The sequence below is a fragment of the Protopterus annectens genome, chromosome 1.part1 (genome assembly GCF_019279795.1).
Source record: "Protopterus annectens isolate FY-2018-M chromosome 1.part1, PAN1.0, whole genome shotgun sequence".
Classification (NCBI taxonomy): domain Eukaryota; kingdom Metazoa; phylum Chordata; order Ceratodontiformes; family Protopteridae; genus Protopterus; species Protopterus annectens.
Window position 1 is genome coordinate 1,545,787,432 of NC_056726.1, and position 22,500 is coordinate 1,545,809,931.

The 22,500-nt window shown below is 39.4% G+C and overlaps 1 protein-coding gene across 1 annotated transcript in view; it reads right to left on the minus strand.

The window, feature by feature from the left end:
• Window positions 1–18,029, minus strand: part of PTAFR (platelet activating factor receptor) — a 147,248-nt gene extending 129,219 nt beyond the window's left edge. The window contains exon 1 of the mRNA XM_044083039.1: window positions 17,924–18,029. The gene's annotated coding sequence lies outside the window, so the exon portion shown is untranslated. The remainder of the gene's footprint in view (window positions 1–17,923) is intronic.
• Window positions 18,030–22,500: the final 4,471 nt, after the last annotated feature.

A 22,500-nucleotide genomic window follows, 5' to 3' on the forward strand; every position in this document is an offset into this window, starting at 1 on the left:
ACATAATTTAGTGTTTTCATGAATAATCACTTGTTATAAGTAGTAGGTTAACTGCTCTGGTGGGCCATTTTAAGCCTAGCCACTTTCCCTCTGTGGTAAGAATCAAACTCTGTACCTTGTGTTCGCCTAGCTACTTTCTCTCAATGGTGAGAATCAAACCCTGTACCTTGTGATGGGGTGAAAATACCTTAACCACTATGCCAACCCTCCACCAAAGTTTTGAACCCCATACCCTTGCCACAAAGAGTGACTTGCCAATTAAGCAGAGCTTTAATCTTCTTCCCTAACACTACACCTATAAATAAAATTTACAGACTGCACTGTGTAATTAGCTGTGGGTAAAGATAGCAGCTACAGAGACAACTAAATAGTTCTTTTCATGCAATATGCATAGTGGTCCCTCAAAATCCAGCCATCTGACCTATGGTTCACCATTGTCTGATGCTGCTCCTGGATCAAAAATTGGGCCACATATGCTTATTAGCCAGGTCAAGAAGAGTATTTAGTAAAATAAATAAGTAAAAGAGCATGTTCAGACTTGCTGAACTAAGGAAAAACTGTTTATGCTATATGTGACGACTGGGGAGAGATGGGTGAAGGCTGCCAGCCTAGTCAAATAGAATTTAATATATAATTCTATCAACTGTATAAATAAATGTAAAATACAGGCTTGTGGTTTTAAATGTAAGAAAACACTGTGAAATGTGGAACTGCAAAATAGGTGACAACTTTGCACTCTACTTGCCCAGTGAAGCATGTTGTATCCTTTCATGTTAGAATTCGGCCAGAGGGCGGCTGGATAAAGATTTCATGCCCATTGTTTTAAGGCTAAAGTTTATGACTAGTATTTAGATATGGAAGGTGCTTTATTGCTTTAGTTTCTGTTAGTATATACATGTGAAATGTCTTGTATCGTTGTAAGTTTCTGAGGAGGTGTTGGATTGCTATATAATGCAGTTTGTGGCCTGAGAACTCAGACTAGGTGTTAAGATGATGCAATATGACTACTGGGAAAACCTAAGTGTCAAACAAGATGTAATTCTGGGAGGGCCTTAGAGACATGTTTGTTAGTAATGTTTAAATACTATTTCTCACAAGAGACCTGGGACATTTTGATCTGGACATCTAACGTATCAGCACTCTGTTTATGCTCACATGTAGGTTTTTAGCACTGTGATATCTTGTAGGAATAGTTAAAGCTAGTAAAAATTAATTAGGTATTTTTCTTTGAAACCAGACCTGTCCTACTGTATTATTTTACGCTTGTGTATGATCTGTGAACTCTTAGATATCTCTGTGGTGTATTAGTTTTGTCTTGTGTTGTAATTATTTATTATTAAATATTTTTAAAACCTTCTACCTGTGGCTGCTTTGTGTAGAGATGAAGTATATGCTTTAGAGTACATTATATATTTATAGAGTTTACTGTCTAAGCCCTTCCAATAAGCCTTAGACTGTATAGTCACATTACCACTGGATATTAATATTGCACAGTAATAATTGGACACCCTTTTAAGGGCCTTTTAGTAGCTGATATTATTAACTGGGTGGTGGCAGTAATTACTACCGTATAGTCTGGGTAAAGGGGCATAGCTGGAGAATCTGTGTCAGCAATATGAATACTGGAAAAACCTAAGTGTCAAACATGATGTAATTTTGGTAGGGCCTTAGAGACATGTTTGTTAGTAATGTTTAAATACTATTTCTCACAAGAGACCTGGGGCATTTTGATCTGGACATCTAACTTATCAGCACTCTGCTTATGCTCACATGTAAGTTTTTAGCACTGTGATATCTTGTAGGAATAGTTAAAGCTAGTAAAGATTAATTAGGTATTTTTCTTTGAAACCAGACCTGTCCTACTGTATTATTTTAAGTTTCTGTATGATCTGTGAACTCTTAGATATCTCTGTGGTGTAGTAGTTTTGTCTTGTGTTGTAATTATTTATTATTAAATGTTTTTAAAACCTTCTACCTGTGGCTGCTTTATGTAAAGATGAAGTATGTGCTTTAGAGTACATTATATATTTATAGAGTTTACTGTCTAAGCCCTTCCAATAAGCCTTAGACTGTATAGTCACATTCCAATTGGATATTAATATTGGACTCCCTTTTAAGGGCCTTTTAGTAGCTGATATTATTAACTGGGTGGTGGCAGTAATTATTACCGTATAGTCTGGGTAAAGGGGCACAGCTGGAGAATCTGTGTCAGCCTTTCCCAAGAGTGTCTGTGAAGTTGTATAAATACTTACTTCAAAATGTGTGTGTGTTGTGTCAGCTACTTGGGCAGGGACCCGAAGCGCTAGTTGGACAGAGAGGGTACTGGAGGTTCTAGCTTGCCCAGTTAGGCTGAGACCTGGACCCTATAGCTGTGCCAGTGGGGAGTCTTATTGGGGACCTGGTGAGCAAGGTAGCAGTCAGCCCCAGACTGACTGTGATCTCTGTGTGCACTTAAGGGAAATTGTGCTTTACTGTGTGTATTAGTTATCCTTTCCTCTTCTAGGAGATGACCTCCCTGGTGTTAGTGTTGAGGATTGAGGCTCCTTGATTGCTGGGCCATCATACTATAAGATCACTTTCAAAAATATAATATTTTCATTAGATTTGTTCATGGGTGCTAAACAGTTGGTCCAATCAGATAAATTAAATAATGCTTATGCAAAGGGAGGAGGAAGGGTTGTCTGACAGATGCGACCACAGAAATGGCTGCAAAATGTGGACTGTTCTTCTTCTCTATGTTGTAGCATGCATTGAGTTAATCTATGTGATGAGGATTTGATCTAGAAAGTCCTTTGATACTATTCAGCATTTGGGCAGTACTGATAAATCAATCAAACTAAATAAAATTGATCATGTAACCTGCCGGATAGCAAACTGGCTCACAGACAGAACACAGTTAATTAGGATTGAGACTTCACTCTCTTCTGAAAGGTTTGTTACAGTTAGGCTCCCCCCAGGTCTTGGTACCAGGGCCAATCCTATTTAGTATCTACTTCTTTGATGTCAAATCTGATGTGAAAGGTCTGTGGCTGGCCCAGCATGCAAATGATTGCAAACTCAGAGCTGTCATCAAAACACCAGAGGATTTTTAGGTCCTCCAAGAGGGTGTAAGCTGGTACAAACATGGTGCCAGGACCATAGCCTGAAGCTAAATGATAAAATACATAGTACTGTGTCCTTTGGAAATTGTCAGAACTCATGTCCCTATCATATAAACAACCAGCTTTCAAAATCAACTTGGTTATCATGGACTAGGCTGTTTTATAGACAAGAAACTTGCATCTCACTAACATAGATGATGCACCCTCTGTTTAATTTATCCTTCCCTGAATTTAGGACCTACTACCTGGAACCCACTTGCCTAGTGATATCAAGAGTCTAGAAGTCAATAAAAGTTTTAAAAATGCACTTAAAGAGCATCTCTTTACAGAATCCTACCTACAACTGTTGCCACAACACTGGTTAGGTAACTTAAATTACAGAATACATTTAAGAAACATTTCTCAGCTGCATAATGTGGCATTTCATATGTGTATATCTCATATGTATATAATATTTTATGTATGATTATAATGTATTTTATATACATCTTGGCTTATTTTTTCTTTGTTCTTCTCACAATACAGTCTGACTGGATCTACGCCATCTTACCCTGTTTGCATTGAATGTTCCCATTATTATTATAAACTGAATTTTATCATTTACTTATTCTGTGCATGATATTGTTGATTAGGAAGAGCCTAATGCTTTGTTTGCTATTTGAACTTGGGTTGTGGCTGAAAAAGGTCAACAGACCAGCCCACTTATCCAGTGAACACATATTAAATAATTAATAATTAGTTCAGCTAATTACAAACTGCATATCTTCTATGGCCAAGGATACTATTGTTATTCTTTTCTAGTTTTTAATATAATATAATAATATAATGCCCTCTTCAGTATAATATAATAATATAATGCCCTTTTCAGTAGGCATCTATCTAAGTATGGGATCCAACCTGAAAAAAAAAACACATCCTCACAAAGCAAAATGTCACAAAGTAAATCAAGGGCATGAGTTCCACGGGTTATGCAGATTGTTTTAAACTTCTGCCATTTCTGTTTCACACAGACTCCATTTGATGACCTCTGCATATTCTGCCAGGACTCAAATGACCCCGTCATGCATGATATCCTACACATTCTTAAAACTTGCACCACCACAAACACCCACATGACATTTCAGCTGAGAATTGAACCAAATGAATAAGAACTATGAATGCTAACCTTTGCACCACCATAGCCCCTCCAAGAGCTATCCTCAATGATGCAAATTGTGACTATAGCATATAAAGTGACCCTGCCAGCTGTCATTTGCGCTCTTTGTACTGCCATGGTGGGATAAATAGGAGTGCTGTCCCATGCTGTGCCCCTACAAATGGTGCAGGCTATCCCGCATAATGCCAGTCTACCAAGGCACACACATGTTATGCAGACATCAAATCGAATGTACCCAGAAGGGTAGTCAGAAATTCTCTGTTCTCCTATTTGTATACAAAGAGGCATGCGATACCTCAAGCATCTAACACCCCAAACAATAATCACACTAATCATAGCCATACTACATAATAAGTTCTTTCCCCAATTGGTGAGCACCTTCATTGTATGAATATCATTATTTAAATTGTTTATTTGTTAATCAGGTTAGTCCCGGAGGCACTAGTGTCCATTTCAGGAGCACCCCACGAGTACTGACAGAATTGCTGAGAGTCACATAAAAGACAAATGGAGGCTGAGGGAATCAAACCCTTAACTAAAAGAATCAGCTTGTTAATAGCTCACATCCTTAATGTTCCACACTAATTTATGCATTCCTCATGTCTAGCTGCTCAGGCTGTTATTGCATAGGTTCATAGGTTCATTGGTAGGTACTAGGCTATCGGTCCAAGGGATTACATAAGCCTAGCCAATAAGGTTCCCAGGCTTACGCCACCCAAGAAAGTTATTTTCCTGTGCTATTGTCGAGCATAGACACAGAAGTGATCCCTGGGGTGTATTTCCTATTTCCCATCCACTCATCAAGATTTTTCTTGAAGATTGCTAATGAAGAACTTTGCTTGACATAGATGGGTAGCCTGTTCCAGAGTATGGGAAGTCTCTGGGACAGGAATCTATCCCTCCAGCATGTCCTGTTTATTGTGGTGACAAGGTTTAGGTCCCTAGAGCGTGTAGCTTGGAGGGATTGGGATTTCTTTAGGTGTAGCATGTCCAACAGCTCTGGGTTTGACATAGCTTTATATGTTAGGCAGAGATCACCTCGGAGTAAGCGATATGCTACTGAGTAAAGTTGGAGTTGTTTGAGGCGGTCAGTATAGGGCATTTGTTTGAGGCCAGTAATCCTCTTTGTGAGGTACTTCTGTGGCCTTTCCAGCTGCTGCAGATGTCTTGTGAGGTACATTCCAAAAGGGGCATTGTACTCTATAATGGGTCTGAGTGTCAAGTAGAGGGGAACAATGACCTCTTTTTTCCTGGATGAGAACCCTTTTATGATGAGGTATGCCATGTAGAAGGACTTCCTGACTACTGTGGTGATGTGACTATCAAAGGAGTGACTGCTGTCCACCTGGGTCCCAAGGTCCTTTATCACACATTCGGTGTTAAGTAGATTGCTGCCTATGTGGTAGTTCATGGCTACAGAGTTTTTACCAAAGGGGATGACACAGCACTTTTTGGCATTGAGCTTGAGGCCATGGCTCTGACACCAGGCATCTGTCTCAGCGAGGCCCTTCTGTAGGATGTCCACATTATTTGGGGACTTGACTATGGCTCCTGGTTTGCAGTCATCTGCGAACTTCATTAGCCAGTGGCCTTCTGTGTTGGCCTGCACTTCAGAGAAGTAGATATCAAACAGGAGAGGTCCCATGATGGAACCCTGTGGTCCTCCACTTGTCACTGCTTTGAGGTCAGATTTGGAGTCTGCAACTTTTACAGTGTGGGTTCTGTCAGTGAGCCAGTTGGCAACCCATCTTGTGACATAGGGATTTATACCTAGTTTAGTGAGTTTAGCTATAATTCCAGAATGGGGGATGGTATCAAAAGCCTCGGCGAGGTCAAGATAGGCTGTGTGAACCACCTTACCCTCATCTACGGCTTTGGTGACTGCCTCAAAGAAGTCAATCAGGTTCAGGAGACATGATCTGTCTTTCATAAACCTGAACTGGGTGGGATCCAGAGTTTGGAGGTTACCAATGTCTTTGTTTAGGAGTTCCATGATGATATGTTCCATGGCCTTGCAGACAGGGCTCATCAGGCTAATAGGTCGATAGTTCCCAGGATCAGTGGTGGCTCCCCCTTTGTGGAGTGGGATAACTGTTGCAGTGCACCATTCAGTAGGCACAAAGCCTGATGCGAGGCTATTATTGAACATGGTGCTTAAGTGGGGAGCCAGTTTGTTCTGAAGTTTGTGTAAAACGCAGCCTGGGATGTTGTCCGGTCCCATGGATGCTGTGTTTTTGACTTTAGAGAGTGCTGCTTTTACCTGCGTAGTTGTGATTACAGGGACTCTGCATTCTTCCTGTCTAGATATGGGCCCTTTAGGGGGTGAGGGAGGGGGTAAAGTTAGCACTGAACCTATCTGCCAGGATGTTGGCAATATCAGTTGGTTCTGTAATTTTCATGCCTTTGTGCTGTAACTCAGAGCAGATCTGGGTGTTGCCATTGAGATTCTTGACATAGCTATAGAATGTTTTGTGATTGTCCTTAGAATTAGTGGCGATTTTGTTTTGGTAGCTAGCTTTGGAGGATCTTATAAGGGATCTCAACTTCTTACTGAGGCTGACCAGGGAGCTCCTCCACTCATGGGATTTTACTCTCTTTTGCAACAGTTTCTTCCTTCGGTTGTACAGTTTGTTTATGGCAGGGGACCACCAGATTGGCTTCATTTTTTTGGAGGACAGGGTCTTGGTTCTGTTTGGGATAGCACGATCCATGCACTCATGTAAGTGCTTATAGAGTGCATTTGTGTAGGATTCAGCAGTTGTAACTGTATTCTCCATCTGCATGGGTGTCATGAAGTTCACCACTTCTGTCTTAAGAAGCATGAAGTTGGGTTGGGAGAAATATTTTACCATGGTTTCCTTAATGGGGGAGTGGGGCAGGGTATGGATATCAAGGGTGATTAGCTTATGGTCAGATCAGTCCAACTAGGAGTTGATTCAGGTGTGGAACACCAGTCACTCATGTTGGTAATGACTAGGTCTAGGATATTGTTGCCCCTGGTGGGGGTGTGGATAAGTTGATCCAGGGCATTGGAGTTTATGAATTCCAGAAAGCATTGAGCTAAGGAGTTGGTACATGAGTAGTTTTTCCAGTTAATGGTGGGGTAGTTGAAGTCACCCATTATTAGGGTGTTTGGTTGAACCCTAATATTTTCCAGTAATCAAGAAAAGAGGAGTGGGAATCCTGGGGTATGGTGGGGGATCTGTAGCAAGCTACAATTTGGATTGCAGTTTTGCCCAGAGTTAGTTGCACTTGGATAACCTCGGATGCATTATGCTGAGCAACTAGCCTGGAGGTGTGGATATCCTTAATGAATATGGACACACCTCCGCCTTTGGTGTTTTGGTCCAGGTTATATGGCCAAAATGTGTGGTATGAGTTATAGCCTGGTAGTGCAGGGGTGCTCTCTGGAGCCTTGAACGAGGTCTCAGTCACTGCACAGATATCGATGTTCTCCATTTTAAGGAGTGCCTCGAGTGAGTGCATTTTGAGATTTAGACTTCTAGCATTGAGTAGAATTACCCTCAGTTTTTGCTTGCCTGTTCCTGTTACAGTGGTGAATTTGTTATTTGAACTTTGCCTAAAAAAGGCACTAGAGGGGCAGCAAGAGCCTTAGCCAGTATTTGGAATCCCAGGGATGACAGGTGCATGCCATCTGTGGCAAAGCATCATGGTCTGTCGACCATGTCATCCCAAGCAGACAGATACTGGATCCCCTAAGAATGACACCAGAAGATTAGCCAATTGCTGAAGTCAATCATTTTGTCCTTGTACTGCGGTATCATTCGGGGCGATGGCAGAATGCTACTCAGGGCTAGGGTTATACCTGCCTGGGCTACAAGATCAGAGAGCTCTTCCATGTCTCTTTTCATGTAGTCCAGGGAGGTATGTCTCAGGTCATTCACACCAATATGGACAATGGCAGAGTCATATTTGTACTTGTTGTTGAGTGACCTGAGTGCGTGGGTTATGTGGCGGATCCTGGCACCCGACAGGCAGCTGACAGTAACCTTCTCCTTGTTTAGCCTGGTGAGTGGTACATCAGTGTGCCTGACTATAGAGTTACCTATGACTAGTGTGTTGGGTACATTGTTTTGCCTTATTGGCTGTGGTTGAGTGGCACACTGAGTCTGTGGGCTATGTATCATTTGGGTTGTGTTGCTTGCATTTCTGCTTTGGAGGTCTCTGTTGCTTAGACAGATTATTATTGAGAGCCTCCGCGAATGTTTTTGTGTTACTATGTGTGGATTTTGGTGGTGTAGATTTAGTGAGATTATGTGATGAGTGTGGTGTGGTGCAAATGTTTACCTTCTCCTCCTCATGATTGTCAAGTTCAGTCTTGGTTGGAGATAGCTTTACCTCCAGTTTGGCTAGATAAGTGCATCTCTCACAGGTTGTAGTGTTGGGTGGTAGGAAAAGAGGGTTGTCTGTGTACATGAGGCAATTTCTACGTTGCCTCAAGATGCCCAGATTCATCAGATAGACAGGAGAGAACACTGGGAGCTAACCCTTGGACATGCCTGAATAAAAAACTATTTTCCTCTAGATAAGTGAGGAAAGTGAGTACAAGAGCTGTTTTTCTCTAAGCAAGTGAGAAAAGTAAGTACAAAAACAGTTTTCCTCTAGGTAATGAGGAAGATTGAGTGCTATAGTAATTAGTAGCTTATTTAGTGCTTACAAGTTCTGAACAAGTGCTGAGCATGAATAAGCAAATTTGAGTGCTAAAACTAAGAATCTGTATCTGCACTAGATGAGTTACAGGACAGAAACAAGTACAAATGCAGGCTTTCAAATCAGAAAGTTGAGAGAGATGGAAGAGATTTCCCAAACGGCCAATAACTACAATTTCTGGGCCAGAACCACTCCTTATGTGGTAGACAGGTTACCTAGTGCTTACCACTCCCACTGATAAGCTAGAAGGCTTCCCTCCAAAACAGAAAGGCTTGGGGGGCTCGGAAGCTTACATACAGTCCTGGATACAGCAAGTCTGTATCTGGAGGCATGTCCAAGGGTCAGCTCCCAGTGTTCTCTCCTGTCTATTCCTGTCTATCTGATGAATCTGGGTATCTTGAGGCAACGTAGAAATTGCCTCATGTACACAGACAACCCTCTTCTCCTACCACCCAACACTACAACCTGTAATTGTGCCTCTTTACTCATCCCTCATCAGGCCCATAATTGAGTACAATGCCCCTTTTGGGATGTACCTTACCAGACACCTGCAGCAACTGGAAAAACCCCAAAAGTACCTCACCAAGAGGATCAAAGGTCTCAAACAGATGCCATATGCTGCCCGGTTAAAGAAACTCCAGCTCTACTCAGTGGCATACCGCCTGTTCAAAGGCGATCTGTGCCTGACATATAAAGCCATGTCCAACCCGGAATTAATGCACATGCTGCACCTCAGAAAATCCAAATCCCATCGAGCTATGTGCACGAGAGACTTGAACCTCAGCACTGAAATAAATAGGACATGCTGGAGGGACAGATTCATAACCCAGAGGCTCCCTTCACTCTGGAATAAAATCCCAGGCAGGGTCCCTCATTGACTCTCTTCAAGAGGAATCTTGATGAGTGGATGGGAGATCGTAGGTTTACCCCGGGTATCACTTCTGTGTCACTGTTAGACAGAGGCACAGTATACTAACCTCGAAAAAGGGCATAGCAAAATAAATTTAAAATGAGTGGCGAAAGCCAAACACATTCTGGCTAGGCTTATAAATGCCCTAGGGCAGATAGCCTAGTATGAACCTATGAACCTATGAACCTATGGAGCACTAGTTACAGGAAAGGTAGGAAACAGGCTTATAGTTGTTTTTACAGAAAAGTAGCAAAAACAGTAGTAAAAACAATTCACATGCAGTGCAAGCTAGCACACGAGTATGTAGCAATATTAGACCAAACACAGTTTAAAAAATACAATTAAATTAAAAAGGACTAAAAGCAAGTGCAGTAAGAGTTTATTAGGTAGAATGTGGTAAAGAGATGAGAATGGGTGAGTGTCCCAGATCAAATCTACAGCAGGGCGGGCAACTGCAAAAGCCACCAAATTTAAACTACAAACCAAAAATAGGGAGGGTGGGTGGAACAAAACAGTTTCAACAGAGATCTAAGCAACAACTAACAGTACAAACTCTAAAACCAAAAAAAATATACTCAGCTCTGTATAACTGCAGATCAGTCTTTCAGAACAGGGAGACAACAGTTTCAACAGACATCTAAGCAACGATTAACAAACTCTATAACCAAAAAGAAATATACTCAGCTCTGTATATTTGCAGATCAGTCTTTCAGAACAGGGAGACCACAGTTTCAACAGAGATCTAAGCAACAATTAACAAACTCTATAACCAAAAAAATATTCTCAGCTCTGTATATTTGCAGATAGTCTGGAAGGCAGTCTCTCAGAACACAGGTTCCAGCAATTAAATACAGCATACATTCTCTTGTGAGGTAGCATTCCAGTATCGGGCATACAATTCTTTTTCAAAAACAAATCATTTATTTTGGACAACAATGTGGCAAATGTCTAGGTGTCCATTCCTTAGCTATCAGAAAATTACTGTTTATTTAATCTTTCTGGATGTTTAAGCTCCTCTGGTAGTAAAATCACTTGATCCAGGATATGAAGTTTAACAAAGGTGTCTTTTGAGGACAAAGTCTCACCTTCTCCAAAGGCAACTACTGTAAATTGGATTATTAAAAGAAGCTGGCAATGTAGTGCCCTTTCTGTTTCCCATGATGTTAGATCGTAACTAAACCATCTCCAAAGTCACTTTCATGTTAAAAGCCAATAGCCTTTATAACCCTCCACTGTATACTGCCGCAGACCACCAAATGAAATAGAGAGTAGTGAAACTGGACAGTTGAGGCTTGTATTAATAAGTTACTTTATAGTCATCCTTGTCAATTAACAGAACCACTAGGCCCTTTAAGTCTCATTTTAGATACTGACTATGGGCAGTAATTTTATTGAATGACTGATTTTAGAGTAGGTTAATATAGAAATTCTCTCAGTCTCTAGAGGGGCAGAAAGATTTGTTACAGTTAAGTATCAATGCACATAGGCACTAGTAAGCAAAGAGGGTAATTTTCTCTGCCTGTAAAAGCACTAAAAATTTTGTTTTATAGAGAATATATGATCTAGTATGCAGCCTAATGCATGAACTGCCAAAAAAGGCATTCCTGCTTTTTGCAGCTGATGAATAATTACTTTCCCAAGGCAATTCAAGGAAATGTTTACACAAAATAATAAAAAAAAAAACAGCACCAAACAGTTTAATGGTCGGATAATGCAGTAGCTATATTGCTGAGTAAAAATAAAGTATGTTATTTTTTTTAAGATGAGATTTATAACTGATACTGGAGAATTGCTATACAGGCAGTGTCCTGAATAAAAAACTGGGAAACTGGACTGCATTACAGTAGAGCTAAGTTCAAGTTCAAACCAGAAGCAGTTTTAGAAAACTGAATAAATGCCAACATTGCTTTATTATTCTACCTATTTTCTAGGTAAGGAAACTGGAAAACAATCCATCATTATCATTAAATTAAGTATTTCTGTGTAAATGGTATGTTGCATAGTGACGGACTAGTTAAGTGTTTGCCTAAGAGCTATAAAGTCTCAGATTCATGCCAGTGTAGGATTCAGGATACAGCTCTAGCTAACAGCTTTGTGGAGATTCCATGTTCTCCCTATTTCCATATGTGTGATTTTTATTCTAAGTACTCACTTTAATTACTTCAGACATACTGGTTGCTTAGCTGATGTACATGGTCCACCTATATTGCATTTATGTTTGATCACATGCCTTGGGTCTGCAATGGTTGAGTTCATTTATCATGTGGATAAATAAATAAATTCTCTTTACTATTTACATTAAATGGGGACAGGAATTACAAATTAAAAACATGACCGGTTGACAGGTACAATAAGTGTTAATATGGAATACGGGTCTATATTAGAACACCGAACTTTCAAAATTTTGAGTGTTCTAATATCGAACCCTATTAATCGAAAATTTAAAACAGCAAACATACAGAACAGCAAATTTTTTCCTAGGGAAAAAATTTGCTGTTCCAAAACACATACGCACAACACAAGCACACCAAACAAACAGCAATCCACACACATACACCTAAACTCTTACACCTAACCCTACACTAAACTATACATACACCACTAACTATCCACTTACCTTAACCCAAACCCTAACCGTAAGGCCCGTCACTATGGCACAGTCACTTCACCCACGCCCTAACCCTAACTCACCTACCCCGCCCTAACCCTCACATCCTTACAATTGCACACTTACTTGATCCATGCCCTAACCCTAACCCACCTACCCCACCCTAACCCTCACTTCCACACAATCGCACACTTACCTGACCTAACCCTAACTCACCTACCCCGCCCTAACCCTCACATCCTTACAATTGCACACTTACTTGATCCATGCCCTAACCCTAACCCACCTACCCCACCCTAACCCTCACTTCCACACAATCGCACACTTACCTGACCTAACCCTAACTCACCTACCCCGCACTAACCCTCACGTCCACACAATCGCACACTTACCTGAACCTGACCTGTAACTTTCCACCACAGTGCTGAAAATACCGAAGCAACAGAAACGGGCAACCAAATTCTTTCCCTAGGAAAAAATGTGGTTTTCTGTTTCTTCGATATTTTCAGCATTCACTGAAAATGGGTCGATATTAGAACACTCAAAATTTTGAAAGTTCAGTGGTCTAATATAGACCCGAATACGGATCTATATTAGAACACCGAACTTTCAACATTTCAAGTGTTCTAATATCGAACCCTATTAATCGGAAATTTAAAACAGCGAACATACAGAACAGCAAATTTTTTCCTAGGGAAAAAATTGCTGTTCCAAAACACATATACACAACACAAGCACACCAAACAAACAGCAATCCACACACATACACCTAAACTCTTACACCTAAACCCTACACTGAACTATACATACACCACTAACTATCCACTTACCTTAACACAAACCCCTAACTCTAAGGTCAGTCACTATCGCACAGTCACCTCACCCGCACCCTAACCCTAACCCACCTACCCCACCCTAACCCTCACTTCCACACAATCGCACACTTACCTGACCTAACCCTAACTCACCTACCCCACCCTAACCCTCATGTCCACACAATCGCACACTTACCTGAACCTAACCCGTAACTTTCCACCACAGCGCTGAAAATACCGAAGCAACAGAAACGGACAACTGAATTATTTCCCTACGAAAAATTCAGTTTTCTGTTTCTTCGATATTTTCAGCATTCGCTGAAAACGGGTTGATATTAGAACACTTGAAATTTTGAAAGTTCGGTGTTCTAGTATAGACACTGGAATACAAAAGCATGTAAACCTTTGGCTAATCAAAGTGCTAAGGATTTTAATCAGAAATAGTGCATTTTTTGTTTTCTTTTATGTTGTATAGGCTTGCAACTGCAAAAGCCACCATGACCGTAACTCATCATTCATGGATGTGCTTTAAGCATGTCTAATGGCATTATCTGGCAAAGATCTGAAATTCAATAGCACTACCTTCTACAAACTACACATCCCACCACTGGGATCGCATGATGAAAAAACCATGAGACATGCACTCATCATATAGCTGAGTGCCCTACTCCTTAATTTGGAGCTGATCAAAGTATCCCCAGGCAACCCTTACACTCATCTTGTAAGTAGTCAGCCTCTGATACCTACATTCCCAATGCTCAGAATATCAGGGATTGCAGTTCCCCCAGCCTGTGTAGTGTGTCATCAATTCAGCTGCACAACAATCAAGCCTTATGCCTCTCTAACTCTTGTAGGATATAATATGTCTCCCTCTCTACCTCTGTCTCTGATCTCCCTGGTGCTAAGCCCGAATGTTGGCAGACAGTGTCAGCCCCCCTCCCACATTATAAGTTCTTTGGTCTGCCTGCATGTGTTCTACATGGGGTACCCCTGAAAGATTTCTCTTCCAACCTATGATGCTCCAACACAATGAAACACAGAAAAAATAATTTTCATGACAAAATGTCAGGCAACCAGTGCACATACACATGGCACATGCCCAGTAGAACCACTACATCCCTGCTAGACCCATTCCCCAAACTGTGCCTCCTTCACTGGGTCCGCAGTCCTGTGCACAGTAATAAGGTAAGCCTCAGAAACTCCAAAGGGCTGCCCCTGAATGATAGCTGTCTGCTGTTTTTAAATAAAACATTAAAAAAATAAATAAATAAGAAACAGCACTTCTGCTTAGTGGTAAATGTCTCTGCTTCATAACTAAAGGAATCTCTGTGGGTCTTCTCAGGACACTCAAGTTTCATCCAAAAAAAAAAAAAAAAAAACATTCACTTACCCAGTTAACAAACGAATAAATTAAAAAGTAATCAGAGTAAAACTGTTTTCAAGGACAATCATTTGACTTTTTTCCAGCTCGTTCTTGGAAAGGTTTTGTATAAGGGTGTTACCAAGCATATTCTGTGACAGGGTATTTCCCTGAGCAACTCTAAGAAAGTTTTAACTTAAAAAGGCCAGTAGAGGTTCACAACTGTCTAAGCTAACGCCAATAACATGGAGATATAAAAATTAATTTATATATAGCAGTACTCATTTGAAGCATATACTTTTATGGCTGTACGGGAAAGCAGTTGAAAATGATGCATTAATTTATTTATCACGAAGGAAGCAGCATTTGGAGAATTGTTTACATCTTTTAAAATGTGAGCCGGGGGCTGGGAAACAACAATGTGAGGCTGCGAGCAAAAAACTGAAAAGTTTTAATTACAATCCTGGACATATACAGCTTGAAAACATATCTCCGAATAAAGTTTTACTCCATTTTGAAAATGAGGCAGATTTTATTTTTCAGGTGAAAGAAAGAAGACTGTATACCCTTATAAAACTCTAGCAAATGAAATACATAAAGCACACTTAACAAATGCAAAAAGATTTTAACAGTGCACAAATTAGAAATGTTAGCTACGTCAGAGAAATATGGTATAACGTACCAAGTAAAATAGTGCATCCCTACCATCAAGCAGTACTTTACAATAATCAGCTGAATGTCCCTAGATATTCTTATTAAACTGCAGACATCAACAAAAGTTAACTCATTCTCCACCTATCAGCACCTACTTCAGCCAGTCAGGCTACAAAAAATTATACAGTCATGTTCATAAACAGAACATAATGCTAATAAAAATAAAAAAATACCAGTTCATATCTTATCTTTGAATGATGTAGAGTTTATGTGGAAGTAAAACAAATTTACCTTTGTAGAGTACATTATCATGAATTACAGCACATATTTGTCAAACAGTGAAGAAATTCTCTGCAAATTCCTAAGCTTTTGTCAGTATTGCCTCACTGGTGGTTGAATTTTGCAGTGACCTAAACTGAGTGACCGAGTTTTGCAGTTGCTACACTAAGAGAAATTTCACAAGACATAAATAAAAACAAATAAGTTGCCTTAGGAAATGATTTATGTTTTCATAGTCTTAAATAATTTCTCCAGTGCACCAGCCAATAACAGAGGAAATGTATTCAGAATTATCACAAGCCTCATTATATATGTACAGGATAACACATTTGTCTCTTGTGAAATCTAATACCTTAAACATAAAAAACTGTATAAGTAGAAAACAGGGTGTTGAATTTTAAAGCTACTAAGCATAACCAAAAATGCAAATCCAACTTATTTTCCAGTAAATGTAGATAATAACAATGCATTGTAAAATAAAGTAGTAATAGTATTGCTTTCATGTTTTTGTTAAACAGTCTCCAGAACTGCCCTTTGCAGTCTAAATGATATAGCCAGGTCCCATTAATGAGCCTGCACTTGAGGATCCGATTTGGCAGGCTAGGAAAGGCAGGGATATTTTACTGGTTAACTTGTCTCAGGTGACGGGAAAAGGCCACAAGCACAGATGGCATTCCTGGTGGTGATACTATGATAAGTATCTCTTTCTTACAAATCACTGGTGCATGCTCCAACAGGCATTCCTGACTGTAATGGCCTTACGTCATTATACATCAGGCATTGAGGAAGGGAAATGAATAGGGTATAGAAACAAAAATCCCTATGGCTGCAAAACACAGGTCTGGGATGCCTCAACCTCCACTCAGGCAGTGGAATTTGGATTACATTGGGAGGGGATAGGACTTATACCCAGAGGCTGAGATCGAGGAAAGGTACCAGCGGCAGCTGATAGTCTGCTCCACAGGGGCCAAAAAATTAGTAAAACAGAAAAATATTTCAAAGATTAATGATCATAGCTGTCTGTAAATAAGGTTTTTAGTAAGTTAACTCATTGGAAATAATCACACCCTGTACATCTGAAAACCCTTAGTAATGAAAAATGCTAAAATATCGGTACATGCTAATGATAAGGTACTACTGAAACCATCTTAAAAAAAAAACCTTAAAACTGAAACAGAATACTGAATGCCTTATATAAATGAAATCAATAAAATGTAAAAGTATGTTACAAGCAAAAAAAAAAAAAAAAACTTTTGTGAAACCTGTCTTTTCCTCACTGCTGCAACAATAAAATACTACTAAAGCCACTAGTTTCAGGATGCACATGTTTAGCTGACACTTCACCTTCAGGCCCTAATCACTTTTTTCCTTTTTTTTTGTTTTTTTTTTTTAAGAAAGAAACATTCAGTTTCAGTGTCTCTTAATGATCCAATAAATGCTCTGTGCCAAACAGCTTCATGGATGAGGGTTCAATCCTGACTACCAGTCACTGCCTCTGGTGTTTTGCACGTTGTCTCCATGTCCTTCTCCCAGCTATATCAAGTATAAATCATTTTGAACCACATATTTTCCTCGCCTGTCAGCTCTTCTAATGCCAACTCAAGCATTTGCATCTTATTTATTTAGAATATCTAATGTATTGCACTTGTGACTTTCTTCATATAATTTTCATTAAGGCTTTCCCACTGCTGTGTTTTTATTGTTTTTAAATTATAATAAATAAAGAAATGATAACAAATTACTCTGATCTACTAATGTTGCTGGTGTTAGAGAATGTGTTTTGAATTACTCATAGAATGTAGACTTTTTCAAGTACTATTGCCTTTGGGAACTTATGAATGATGCAGTCATCTTTTCGCGTGACATTTGTTATGTTTAAAAGCAGTATTTCTATAATTAACTTTAGGTGGAAGTATCTTCATTATGAATAGCAAGGAAAACAATGCAGTGACTGCATTAATAATTCTATAGTACTGATGGTATAGCTTACAGGCTGGTATTGATATAGTGACTGAGTGTAGAACATGTAGAAAACAATGTCTCCTGTCTATAATTCTCCAGATTTCCAGTTGTATTTCATGTAAATCCAAACAAGTCATTTAATCTCCCTGGTCACTTGTCACAACTGGCACATGTAATCTAGTAAGGTTTATCCAGCTAAGAAAGAACACCATTACATGATCAACATTACAATACATCCAAGTTAAAGAATGCATTTGGGTTAAGTTCTTTTTTACATAACTTGCATTATTTTCCTGTCATAAATGAGTTAGTATAATATTAATGTAATGATATATTCTACCAGAATACAGTATGTAGTAATCTATCACTTTAAATAAGAAATATTTAAGTAAATGACATTTTCTTACCACTCTGAAGGATTCTGCTTTGCAGATGCTGAACAGTGAGATATCTCTAAATTCATCACCCAAATGAAAGAGCAAGACTGTTTGGCCGAGTTGTGCATCACACCCACTTTTTTTTTTTTAATGCTACATCATAGTACTAAATTAGTCAGCAAGATGTTACTCAAATGTTTACCGAAATGTGAGAAACTCATCAATACTACATAACGGAAGTAGAAGAGTGTGTGTCTGTTTTTGTGTATGATTACTGAGAAAGCAAACGAACAGAGAAAATCTAAGAACAGAATAATTCAAAGGGTCATTTTTTTTGCTTACATAATTCTTGTTAATCAGCTGGGAATGGCATTTTTTTTTTTTAGAAATTCTGAAATAAAGAGAATATTGATTAATCAAAGTGTCTAGAAGTACTGTCTCACTAGTGCAAGTGAAAGAAACGAGCCTGCTAATTTCTAGTTGGACAGATTGCACCTGTTTACAAGAATATGCTCAGTGGTATGTAACTAATATATCCATTCAGACAAAAGCACACTTAGGTAACAGGAGAACATTAGCAGGATTGTGGAACGCAGGATTCCACTTCTCAGTAAAAGATGTCAGACTGTTTCCATTTATTTGGTAGCTACACTAACAAAAACTTTAATTTTTTGGGTGGGGGAGTCACCAGAAAACATAACAATATATATATATATATATATATATATATATATATATATATATATAAATATAGGTGTAAATCAGAACTATTAATCAAGCTCAGGTCTCCAACTTTGCAGTCCGCTGCCTTATCCTTATGATTTACTGATGTATTCAGAATAAGGAGCTTCCTTACTGCTGCGGTGCCCCGAAACACAACAGTTTTCCTTGTACTATGCTGCTAAAAGAAGCCTGTAAACATGCATCAGTCATAAAGTATTGGTTGGGTGAAGAAGAGTCCTGAACAATGGGAAAGTAACTGTAACACTCAGTGGAAGAGATAACTGGTGCCATGGCCCTTGTCTTTAGTTGTGTGGGAAGTGACGGTTGGTGCAGTGTTAATGTCTACAAATGCAACACTCTCTATGATATACACAGCAAAGCACTGGTATGATAATCCCAGTGGGCACAAGATGTGAAAAGAATATATCACATTTAATAACGGCTGTGCAGTTACTGCATAAGCTGTGAAACCTCAAAAAGTTATATCACTTAGAGTTGGGTTAGATTGCCATAACCAGTGCTTACATGTAGGTTACTTAGTCAGACAAGAGCTCACAAAACAACCCTAGAGCTGTTATTTGGGCCTAATAGTACTTACTGGCTAATAAAAAACTTTATGTATAATAAAAATAAACCCCATCTAGTCTGCCTCTGCTCATCCGAGCATTATTGTCAAATTCCTTCTAAGTCCCTAATGACAGTTGTCATGTTTTATGACCAATTCAAGATCATTAGTTATAATGCCTGAAGCATGTTTCAGGAGTACTTGTATAAATATATTGTCATCACTTACCTCAGCTTGTGACTAGCTCCTACAGAGTGAAGATGTATCTCTGACTCCAAGACAAAATTGATCCTATAGCTTCTAATGCTAATTATCAGTGAGAGGGGGCTGGGTGTAGCAAATTCATGGGATGATGAAAACAGTATGCATAGGACAGACAGCAAACAGCTTATACTTTAATTTGTTAAAGTCTAAACATGAAAACAGATTTTTGTATATCTTTGTAAAGTTATGATAAACTACTATTGGTATTTCAGATATCAAAAGCAGACAGTGGAAATGTGGTCTAAGATGGGTGTATTTAGAAAAGGCACTGGTTGACTTGAGTCTATCAGTACTGTAAGTGGTAAGAATGTGAACAATTAGTTGCATTTCAGTATGATGGTGTTTTTCTTTATGTTTTTTTTTCCCTGCCTATAACTGCTGATTTTTGGAGAACATGCTGATCAATGGAATTACAAGATTAAAACGAATTTTCATACTTAGTGGTGTGGTCCTGTTTTCTTTGCACTTTTTTAGTTTTGTGTTACAGTGTTCAGAAGAAAGAGCATTAATTAAATATCCAGACTGTATGACTTAATGGGTAGGGATAGATAAATGTTAAAGTATGTTAGAAATTCACTCTTTCTAAATCTTAGCTGCATAATAGAGTGCTGAGCTAATTAAATGCAACTAAGACAGATAAAAAAGTTTTTTCTCCACAACCTGTCTTTTAAAACTAGGTATTAAGGTTCTGGAAGTGTATAGGTTGCTACTAGGCTTGTAGTCCGGGGGACCACTGAGGACCCTAACCCAAATTTCCAACAAACTACAGCGCAGAGCCTTAAACCTGTGCACAAACTGTTAAACGAACCAGGTACCGTGTCACTGACCTGAGTTCAAGTTATAGCACTAGGAGAAGCAGAGACTGCAAAGAGACAATTGAGAAACTGTTAAGAGTTTTAACTCACAGATTCCTGACACCAGAACCTACCAAATGAGTTTTTATGATGGTAATGGGAGGGGTTTCCCACAGCTGTACTCTATCTTAATATATAAACTAACTTCAAGATTACCACTACCAATTTCCATGGGCAAACCATCTAGCAAAATGATTTGGAAACGAATGCATCTGTCCTTAGCAAACTATCTGGCCAACAATGACAGCAGCCTTCTCATTTCTCTTACACTTTTACTAAGACAGCTAAAATAGTTCCTGAGAAATGCAAAGCTTCTATATACAGTAATGCAAATACAGGTTTATATCTGAACATCGAACGCAGACTTCATCGAAGCTGATATCATCGAACTGAAATCATCAAAGGCTGAAACATCGAAGATGGGGAAAAAATTGTGGAGTGCAGATGAACGACAACTTGCTCCATGCAGGGGGGCAAGACCTCCTCCACCCCATGCACCCCCTGCTACTTAGGTATACCACTCCCGAGATCACACTTTGGTGCACTACAGTGCAGAAACGGAAGATTTCTGTTTCCTACACTGTAGCACGATCTCAGAGTTGGTATATTTAAGTAGCAGGGGTGTGGGGGGTGCAGGGGGGCTTGCCCCCCTGCCTACACCCTTACAGTGTGATGTTCCCATTTGGACTTGCCACTGAGAGGGATTCAATGTTTTTAGTGTTCGATGAGGCCTGTTCGATGATGTCAGCTTTGATGAAGTCTGCGTTCGATGTTCCGATATAAACCCTGCAAATACTATGCACAGCACTCCAACCCAGTTACATAAGCTGCCAGTGAATATGCTTTCAGGTATAACATTGCATGTGATACCAGCTAAAAACGGCTCTTTTTGGTTGATTCCAACAAGTCATAATGACTGTTTATTCCATCTATGGTTTAGCAACCAAATAGAACTCTGCTTTTCAAATGCCATCCATTCTGCAGACATTACAGCTTTTTGGATTGTTACTTTTTTCAGATATGTTGTTTGTATATTAAATTTCAAAGCTCCTGGCAGCACTGTTACACGTATGCAGGGAATTAGCAGCTAAACTGTCACAAAGTTTCAAAGGTCTAAATGAATTCAGTAGTTGTAGTAAAAAACAGAAAGCCCTAATTTCAAGCAATGCTTGTGTGAGCATGTGTATTTGTGTGTGTGTTTGGGGGGGGGGGGGTGGAGAGGTGAACACTGACATTACAGCAAAGTAGGAATAAGAACTACATTATGTTTTGGCTGTGGGCACATAATCCACACATTAGTTACCCAAGCTTTTGCTGTGAATAAACCTCAGAATAACATAAAAAATGCACAATTTGATGTTTTAGCACAAATCCTCATACTCATTTTAAAAAGTAAACAAATCTGTACAACAATGATATCACTAAGCTGTGCGTGGGTAACAAAAACTTGCTATCTGGTGGTCCAGAACTTCTAATCTACTGCATTTTATAATCCTGAGTTAGATTCCCTCTGTCTTCATTTGCATCCTATACAACTATAAGCAAGTCATTTAACCAACCAAGTGCTCCAGGGTCACCATGAGAACGAGGTACTTGTGCCTAAATGTTTTATCCAATTAATAAATATCTACCAATGCATTCTTTTCTGAACCACTTGTTGCAATTAGTTGCAAGCAGAGCAGGGCAGAGCTGATTTCCCTACCTTGCCAGTAGTATTCATCTCATTCTGTGGGATTCTCAAGCATCCCTAAACAAGAGGAGCGATCGCAATATAAATTCTCTAGTGTCACCTGATTGTGCCCCTGGAACTCTTCTCAGTGGTTCATGCCTTGTGCACTTCCAGCTGAAGGCATGCAGAATGCAACCTCACTTAAAATCAATAAAAAGGTGAGCAAATCACTTTAACCTAAATGAGCAATGGCTCTAATCCAAGATCCCCCTTAGCTGACATATTCCACAAACAGTCAAGTACAGTGATCCCTGCAATCTTGTGAAGTACCCTCCTTTCCATCATGTGTATCCATTACCTTATCCTTTTCATCACTACACATATTTCATGACTGTATATGAGGATGGGACATAGCACAGCCTATAAATGATTACATCACATTGTTACTAAGTTCTTGCTATGCCATCATAGTCTGGTACAATGTTGGCAGATCTGCTTCTGCAGCTATCTGCTGGTTATCCTCCTGATCACT